This window comes from Oncorhynchus kisutch, unplaced genomic scaffold (assembly GCF_002021735.2).
Source record: "Oncorhynchus kisutch isolate 150728-3 unplaced genomic scaffold, Okis_V2 scaffold3960, whole genome shotgun sequence".
Classification (NCBI taxonomy): Eukaryota; Metazoa; Chordata; class Actinopteri; order Salmoniformes; family Salmonidae; genus Oncorhynchus; species Oncorhynchus kisutch.
Genome location: NW_022265905.1, coordinates 110,001 through 118,948, shown reverse-complemented (window position 1 = coordinate 118,948; position 8,948 = coordinate 110,001). Strand labels below are relative to the sequence as shown.

Sequence of the window (8,948 nt, the reverse complement as noted above, 5' to 3'; positions counted from 1 at the left end):
CCTGCTACACACACTGTCTGTCTCACCACCCAGCCGACAGAGATAGTGACCATGTCCTGCTACACTGTCTGTCTCACTACCCAGCCGACAGAGATAGTGACCTTGTCCTGCTACACACACTGTCTGTCTCACCACCCAGCCGACAGAGATAGTGACCTTGTCCTGCTACACTGTCTGTCTCACTACCCAGCCGACAGAGATAGTGACCATGTCCTGCTACACTGTCTGTCTCACTACCCAGCCGACAGAGATAGTGACCTTGTCCTGCTACGCTGTCTGTCTCACTACCCAGCCGACAGAGATAGTGACCTTGTCCTGCTACACACACTGTCTGTCTCACCACCCAGCCGACAGAGATAGTGACCTTGTCCTGCTACACTGTCTGTCTCACTACCCAGCCGACAGAGATAGTGACCATGTCCTGCTACACTGTCTGTCTCACTACCCAGCCGACAGAGATAGTGACATTGTCCTGCTACACTGTCTGTCTCACTACCCAGCCGACAGAGATAGTGACCATGTCCTGCTACACTGTCTGTCTCACTACCCAGCCGACAGAGATAGTGACCATGTCCTGCTACACTGTCTGTCTCACTACCCAGCCGACAGAGATAGTGACCTTGTCCTGCTACACTGTCTGTCTCACTACCCAGCCGACAGAGATAGTGACCATGTCCTGATACACTGTCTGTCTCACTACCCAGCCGACAGAGATAGTGACCTTGTCCTGCTACACTGTCTGTCTCACTACCCAGCCGACAGAGATAGTGACCATGTCCTGCTACACTGTCTGTCTCACTACCCAGCCGACAGAGATAGTGACCTTGTCCTGCTACACTGTCTGTCTCACTACCCAGCCGACAGAGATAGTGACCATGTCCTGCTACACTGTCTGTCTCACTACCCAGCCGACAGAGATAGTGACCATGTCCTGCTACACTGTCTGTCTCACTACCCAGCCGACAGAGATAGTGACCTTGTCCTGCTACACTGTCTGTCTCACTACCCAGCCGACAGAGATAGTGACCATGTCCTGCTACACTGTCTGTCTCACTACCCAGCCGACAGAGATAGTGACCTTGTCCTGCTACACTGTCTGTCTCACTACCCAGCCGACAGAGATAGTGACCTTGTCCTGCTACACTGTCTGTCTCACTACCCAGCCGACAGAGATAGTGACCATGTCCTGCTACACTGTCTGTCTCACTACCCAGCCGACAGAGATAGTGACCTTGTCCTGCTACACTGTCTGTCTCACTACCCAGCCGACAGAGATAGTGACCTTGTCCTGCTACACTGTCTGTCTCACTACCCAGCCGACAGAGATAGTGACCATGTCCTGCTACACTGTCTGTCTCACTACCCAGCCGACAGAGATAGTGACCATGTCCTGCTACACTGTCTGTCTCACTACCCAGCCGACAGAGATAGTGACCATGTCCTGCTACACTGTCTGTCTCACTACCCAGCCGACAGAGATAGTGACCATGTCCTGCTACGCTGTCTGTCTCACTACCCAGCCGACAGAGATAGTGACCTTGTCCTGCTACGCTGTCTGTCTCACTACCCAGCCGACAGAGATAGTGACCTTGTCCTGCTACGCTGTCTGTCTCACTACCCAGCCGACAGAGATAGTGACCATGTCCTGCTACGCTGTCTGTCTCACTACCCAGCCGACAGAGATAGTGACCATGTCCTGCTACGCTGTCTGTCTCATTACCCAGCCGACAGAGATAGTGACCGTGTCCTGCTACACTGTCTGTCTCACTACCCAGGCGACAGAGATAGTGACCTTGTCCTGCTACACTGTCTGTCTCACTACCCAGCCGACAGAGATAGTGACCTTGTCCTGCTATACTGTCTGTTTCACTTCTCAGCCGACAGAGATAGTGACCTTGTCCTGCTACGCTGTCTGTCTCACTACCCAGCCGACAGAGATAGTGACCTTGTCCTGCTATACTGTCTGTCTCACTTCTCAGCCGACAGAGATAGTGACCTTGTCCTGCTACACTGTCTGTCTCACCACCCAGCCGACAGAGATAGTGACCTTGTCCTTGAGACGTACTCCCCGTTCTCTCCCAAATCTCTAGTCAGGTCGGCACCAAGCTCAGACAGTCTGTGTTTAAAATACCATAAAGACATATTGTTTCACCCTAATTCTGACTAGGACCACACATTTATTGATTATGATTTCAAACATTCTAATCAATTCCATACAATTATATGTTTCAGGAGGGAATATTCTAATCATTCAATTAACAGACAATTCTCACCTATCACAAACATAGTCTACTTAAACTAATAACACACTTAAAATGATACGTTTTCACGTCTCCGTGGAACACACCGTGTAAACCTTCACAGTGCAGGATGGGAAAAATATGTGAACCCTTGGATATAATAACTGGTTGACCCTCCTTTGGCAGTAAAAACCTCAACCAAACGTTTTCTGTAGTTGCAGATCAGACCGGAGCAACAGTCAGGAGGAATGTCCTCTTTACAAAACTGTTTCAGTTCAGTTCAAATTCTTGTGATGTCTGGTGCGAACGGCTCTCTTGAGGTCGTCCCACAGCATCTCAATCGGGTTGAGGTCAGGACTGGGTCACTCCAGAAGGCGTATTGTCTTCTGTTGAAGCCGTTCTGTTGTTGATTTACTTCTGCGTTTCCTGTTGCATCACCCAACATCTGTAGAGCTTCAATAGGCGGACAGATAGCCCAACATTCTCCTGCAAAATGTCTTGATAATCTTTGGGAAGAATTGGTGTGCTGTGGCCTTTTTCTCTCCACCATTAGTGTTGTGTGTTCCTTCAAAACAACTTCATTTGAGTTTCATCTGTCCACAGAATATTTTGACAGTAGCGCTGTGGAACATCCATGCGAACTTCAAAATGTGTTTTTTTTGGACAGCGGTGGCTTCTTCCCTGAACACCATTCTTGTTTTAGTGTTTTACATATCGTAGACTCGTCAACAGAGATGTTAGCATGTTCCAGAGATTTCTGTAAGTGTTCAGCTGACACTCTAGGATTCTTCTGAACCTCATTGAGCGCTGTGCTCTTGCAGTCATCTTTGCAGGACGGCCACTCCTTTTAATTGAACCTTTATTCACAGTAACTAAGCAAGTCAGTTAAGAACAAATTATTATTTACAAAGACCGGCCAAACCCGGACAACGCTGAGCCAATTGTGCGCCGACCTATGGGACTCCCAATCACGGCCGGCTGTGATACAGCCTGGAATAGAACCAGGGACTGTAGTGACGCCTCTTGCACTGAGATGCAGTGCCTTAGACAGCTGCGCCACTCGGGGAGCCCCATAACAGAGATGGTAACAACACAGTAAATGTACAAGAGGGACAACTAGTTACTAAAGCTAGCGCTGTGATTGGAGCGTTTCGCTTCCGCAGCTGCGCAGACACGGATAACCTAACTGGAGCTGTCATCTGGAAAGGGAGGAGAGGAACAGAGAGAAGAACGAAATAAACGCAGCGAGGACGCGAACACTCAAGAAAGAGGTGAGTGATGTGGAATGTCCAGAATGCATTTCTCTTGTATAAAGGAGTTGCGTGTCACCGTGTCACCGTTATAACGGACACACGGCTAGAAACAGTGACGTGTCTCTGGCGTGAATAGGAACTTTCCCCCCTATTCCTTTAGGCAAACGCGTCGGTGTTTGGTCGAGTTGGGGGGGTTTGATGTGTTGTAAAGTCTGGGGGAGGTGAGGTGAGAGAAAGAGATAAGAGACGAGGGCCTGCGACGACAGATGAGCACGTCTCTCTCCTTCCCATCTCTGTCTCAACCATGAACAACTTTCTCTTGTTTCTCTCCAGACAATAGTTTAGCTCTACATTGAACTGTAGACTGTGTGTGTGGAATTGGTGAGCCTTTATCTAGAGCTGCGCGGTTGTAGAAATCATTCACAGGGCTGTGCTTTGCAACCCGAGATAAAGACAGTTTCAGGTTGGATAACCTTAGAATATCCCACTTGAAAGGGTTTTTTGCAACAAACCGTGGAGCCAAACATTGTGCGCCGCCTGTTGTGGGTTAAACTAGCGGAGTAGTAGTCAGGTTCGTTAAGGTAGTCTTCTCCACGGTGTCGGTAGCCTTCTCCACGGTGTCGGTAGTATTGCGCTGTTATTACACCGTTGCCCTGTCAGTGTGATGGTGGACTGTAGGCTAGTTAGACCACAGACACCATTGACTATTGACTTGACGGAGCAGCGCTACTCTGTGGATGTGAGTTGAGTCTTGGGACGTTATGGAGACTAGTCTACTGACTACCCTGTTACCGCTACTAACTAGTCTTATTACCACGGAATGTGTTTCATGGGATGTTTACAGTGCTGTTGATGTCCCCACTCTGTGATGGTATTCACAGCTGTGTGTTGGGGTTAAAAGACGCAGTAGGTCACGTTTTGAGGCGACCCGAACAAATTCACATAGAAATTTGAGTAATAAATCTGTCATTCTCCCTGACCACTTTTCCAGCCACAGTTTTTACGCAGGTAAAATGAAACCTTTGCAGTTAAAGGCTGTTCAGAAGGGTTTGGGTTTAATGTTGATTTCAGTTGAATTCATTCAGTTGTCCAACTGACTAGGTATCCCCCTCTCCCTTTTCATTAGGCTACAGATCACATAAATGATGATGAACTTCACAGGATGGTGAAAGTGTACGGTGATCTTGATTCTCCTTTCAAATACATATTGATTATAGACTAGCCTACCTGCACAGTCTACCCTCCTGTTATCTATAATACTCTTATTTTGTAGACTCGCCTACCTGCACAGTCTACCCTCCTGTTATCTATAATACTCTTATTTTGTAGACTCGCCTACCTGCACAGTCTACCCTCCTGTTATCTATAATACTCTTATTTTGTAGACTCGCCTACCTGCACAGTCTACCCTCCTGTTATCTATAATACTCTTATTTTGTAGACTCGCCTACCTGCACAGTCTACCCTCCTGTTATCTATAATACTCTTATTTTGTAGACTCGCCTACCTGCACAGTCTATCAGTGTATCAGTACCCATTGGATGCAGTGATCACAATATAATGACTAGTCAACCTGCACAGCCTATCTGCACTCATGTCCATGTCAAACCTGCTAGTCTACCTGCTAGTCTACCTGCTAGTCAACCTGCACAGCCTATCTGCACTCATGTCCATGTCAAACATGCTAGTCTACCTGCTAGTCTACCTGCTAGTCTACCTGCACAGCCTATCTGTACTCATGTCCATGTCAAACCTACTAGTCTACCTGCTAGTCTACCTGCACAGCCTATCTGTACTCATGTCCATGTCAAACCTACTAGTCTACCTGCTAGTCAACCTGCACAGCCTATCTGCACTCATGTCCATGTCAAACATGCTAGTCTACCTGCTAGTCTACCTGCTAGTCTACCTGCACAGCCTATCTGTACTCATGTCCATGTCAAACCTACTAGTCTACCTGCTAGTCAACCTGCACAGCCTATCTGCACTCATGTCCATGTCAAACCTGCTAGTCTACCTGCTAGTCTACCTGCACAGCCTATCTGCACTCATGTCCATGTCAAACCTGCTAGTCTACCTGCTAGTCTACCTGCTAGTCAACCTGCACAGCCTATCTGCACTCATGTCCATGTCAAAGGACTAATGAGCACCAACATGTGAATTTCATAGGATCATGTTAAATAAGGTGTCAAATGACTAATGAGCACCAACATGTGAATTTCATAGGATCATGTAAAATAAGGTGTCAAATGACTAATGAGCATCAACATGTGAATTTCATAGGATCATGTTAAATAAGGTGTCAAATGACTAATGACCACCAACATGTGAATTTCATAGGATCATGTTAAATAAGGTGTCAAATGACTAATGAGCATCATCATGTGAATTTCATAGGATCATGTTAAATAAGGTGTCAAATGACTAATGACCACCAACATGTGAATTTCATAGGATCATGTTAAATAGGGTGTCAAATGACTAATGAGCATCAACATGTGAATTTCATAGGATCATGTTAAATAAGGTGTCAAATGACTAATGACCACCAACATGTGAATTTCATAGGATCATGTTAAATAAGGTGTCAAATGACTAATGAGCATCAACATGTGAATTTCATAGGATCATGTTAAATAAGGTGTCAAATGACTAATGACCACCAACATATGAATTTCATAGGATCATGTTAAATAGGGTGTCAAATGACTAATGAGCATCAACATGTGAATTTCATAGGATCATGTTAAATAAGGTGTCAAATGACTAATATCCACCAACATGTGAATTTCATAGGATCATGTTAAATAAGGTGTCAAATGACTAATGACCACCAACATGTGAATTTCATAGGATCATGTTAAATAAGGTGTCAAATGACTAATGACCACCAACATGTGAATTTCATAGGATCATGTTAAATGAAAAGCTAATAGTCTGTTTTTTTGTTGTTGTTGTAAATTATGACATTCAGTGGAGCAAAACAGTATTTAGTCAGCCACCAATTGTGCAAGTTCTCCCACTTAAAAAGATGAGAGAGGCCTGTAATTTTCATCATAGGTACACTTCAACTATGACAGACAAAATGAGAAGAAAATATCCAGAAAATCACATTGTAGGATTTGTCTCTGACTGTGTGGAGAGGAATCTACGGAGACTCTGTGCCACTAAATGAGTAACAAAACCCGGCCAGATCATTTCAAGTCATCAGTCTCTAATCAAAGTCCAGTCCAAGTCAAGTCTCAAGTTATCAAATTTGTGACTCAAGTCAGACTCGAGTCCACGTCCTCCTATAATGATGCATTTCTGTGTAGAACAGATCAGGGACCCTCCACTTACTGTAGTTTAATCATTCTATCTGAGTCAGTGTGTAATGTCATCGCTGAGACTCCATTCTTTCTGAGTCAGTGTGTCATGTCATCGCTGAGACTCCATTCTATCTGAGTCAATGTGTCATCGCTGAGACTCCATTCTATCTGAGTCAATGTGTCATGTCATCGCTGAGACTCCATTCTATCTGAGTCAGTGTGTTAATGTCATCGCTGAGACTCCATTCTATCTGAGTCAGTGTGTAATGTCATCGCTGAGACTCCTCCATTCTATCTGAGTCCGTGTGTAATGTCATCGCCGACACTCCATTCTTTCTGAATCTGTGTGTCATGTCATCGCCGACACTCCATTCTTTCTGAGTATGTGTGTCATGTCATCGCTGACACTCCATTCTATCTGAGTCCGTGTGTAATGTCATCGCCGACACTCCATTCTATCTGAGTCAGTGTGTCATGTCATCGCTGAGACCCCATTCTATCTGAGTCAGTGTGTCATGTCATCGCTGAGGCTCCATTCTATCTGAGTCAGTGTGTCATGTCATCGCTGAGACTCCATTCTATCTGAGTCAATGTGTTAATGTCATCGCTGAGACTTCATTCTATCTGAGTCAGTGTGTCATGTCATCACTGAGACTCCATTCTATCTGAGTCCGTGTGTAATGTCATCGCCGACACTCCATTCTATCTGAGTCAGTGTGTCATGTCATCGCTGAGACTCCATTCTATCTGAGTCAATGTGTTAATGTCATCGCTGAGACTCCATTCTATCTGAGTCAATGTGTTAATGTCATCGCTGAGACTCCATTCTATCTGAGTCAGTGTGTTAATGTCATCGCTGAGACTCCATTCTATCTGAGTCAATGTGTTAATGTCATCGCTGAGACTCCATTCTATCTGAGTCAATGTGTTAATGTCATCGCTGAGACTCCATTCTATCTGAGTCAATGTGTTAATGTCATCGCTGAGACTCCATTCTATCTGAGTCAATGTGTTAATGTCATCGCTGAGACTCCATTCTATCTGAGTCAATGTGTTAATGTCATCGCTGAGACTCCATTCTATCTGAGTCCGTGTGTAATGTCATCGCTGACACTCCATTCTTTCTGCAGACATGGTGTTAATTCAGAGCAGATATTTAGCAGAGGAAAACGTAGACACACTAAAAAACGGTGGGAGATTTTTCTTCCATCCAGTTCTTCCAGTAAATGTTTTAGTAAAATATTCAGTTTACATTTTTAAAAGTCGTCCTTCTTCACAGAGTTGTATGTTTTTTAAAAACTTTGAAATCAATGTTTTTTTGGTCGTGAAATATGTTAGTCTCTTGCTGATCCGTTACAGTGGAACTGTGCTGTTTGTCTTTCTGTTAATGGCCTGTTTATGTTGCAAGGGCTTCTGGGAAAGGAATATAAATAACATTCCTGTGAACAACTTTCCTGTGTTCTGAAGATTATAAATGTTTTGTCCTGCGAACTTGGACACTGAACCTCAGAGTTTTCTAAATGTTGGATAAAAGGAGAGGTAGAAAGTGTTTCTGTGTCTCTCTGGACAGACCCTGGTCTGCAGTGTGTTTCTGTGTCTCTCTGGACAGACCCTGGTCTGCAGTGTGTTTCTGTGTCTCTCTGGACAGACCCTGGTCTGCAGTGTGTTTCTGTGTCTCTCTGGACAGACCCTGGTCTGCAGTGTGTTTCTGTGTCTCTCTGGACAGACCCTGGTCTGCAGTGTGTTTCTGTGTCTCTCTGGACAGACCCTGGTCTGCAGTGTGTTTTTGTGTCTCTCTGGACAGACCCTGGTCTGCAGTGTGTTTCTGTGTCTCTCTGGACAGACCCTGGTCTGCAGTGTGTTTCTGTGTCTCTCTGGACAGACCCTGGTCTGCAGTGTGTCTCTCTGGACAGACCCTGGTCTGCAGTGTGTCTCTCTGGACAGACCCTGGTCTGCAGTGTGTTTTTGTGTCTCTCTGGACAGACCCTGGTCTGCAGTGTGTCTCTCTGGACAGACCCTGGTCTGCAGTGTGTTTCTGTGTCTCTCTGGACAGACCCTGGTCTGCAGTGTGTGTGTGTGTGTTTGTGTCTCTCTCTCTGGACAGACCCTGGTCTGCAGTGTGTGTGTCTAGGGGACATGATGTCATT

General features: G+C 45.5%; 1 protein-coding gene across 2 annotated transcripts in view; it reads left to right on the top strand.

The window, feature by feature from the left end:
- The first annotated feature begins 3,324 nt into the window (after positions 1-3,324).
- The window catches only part of LOC116372505 (putative uncharacterized protein DDB_G0282133), a 10,885-nt gene continuing 5,261 nt past the window's right edge, over positions 3,325-8,948 (top strand). The window contains exon 1 of one of the 2 annotated variants that reach the window (XM_031821311.1): positions 3,325-3,511. The gene's annotated coding sequence lies outside the window, so the exon portion shown is untranslated. The remainder of the gene's footprint in view (positions 3,512-8,948) is intronic. The other variant, XM_031821310.1, reaches the window with a different exon arrangement.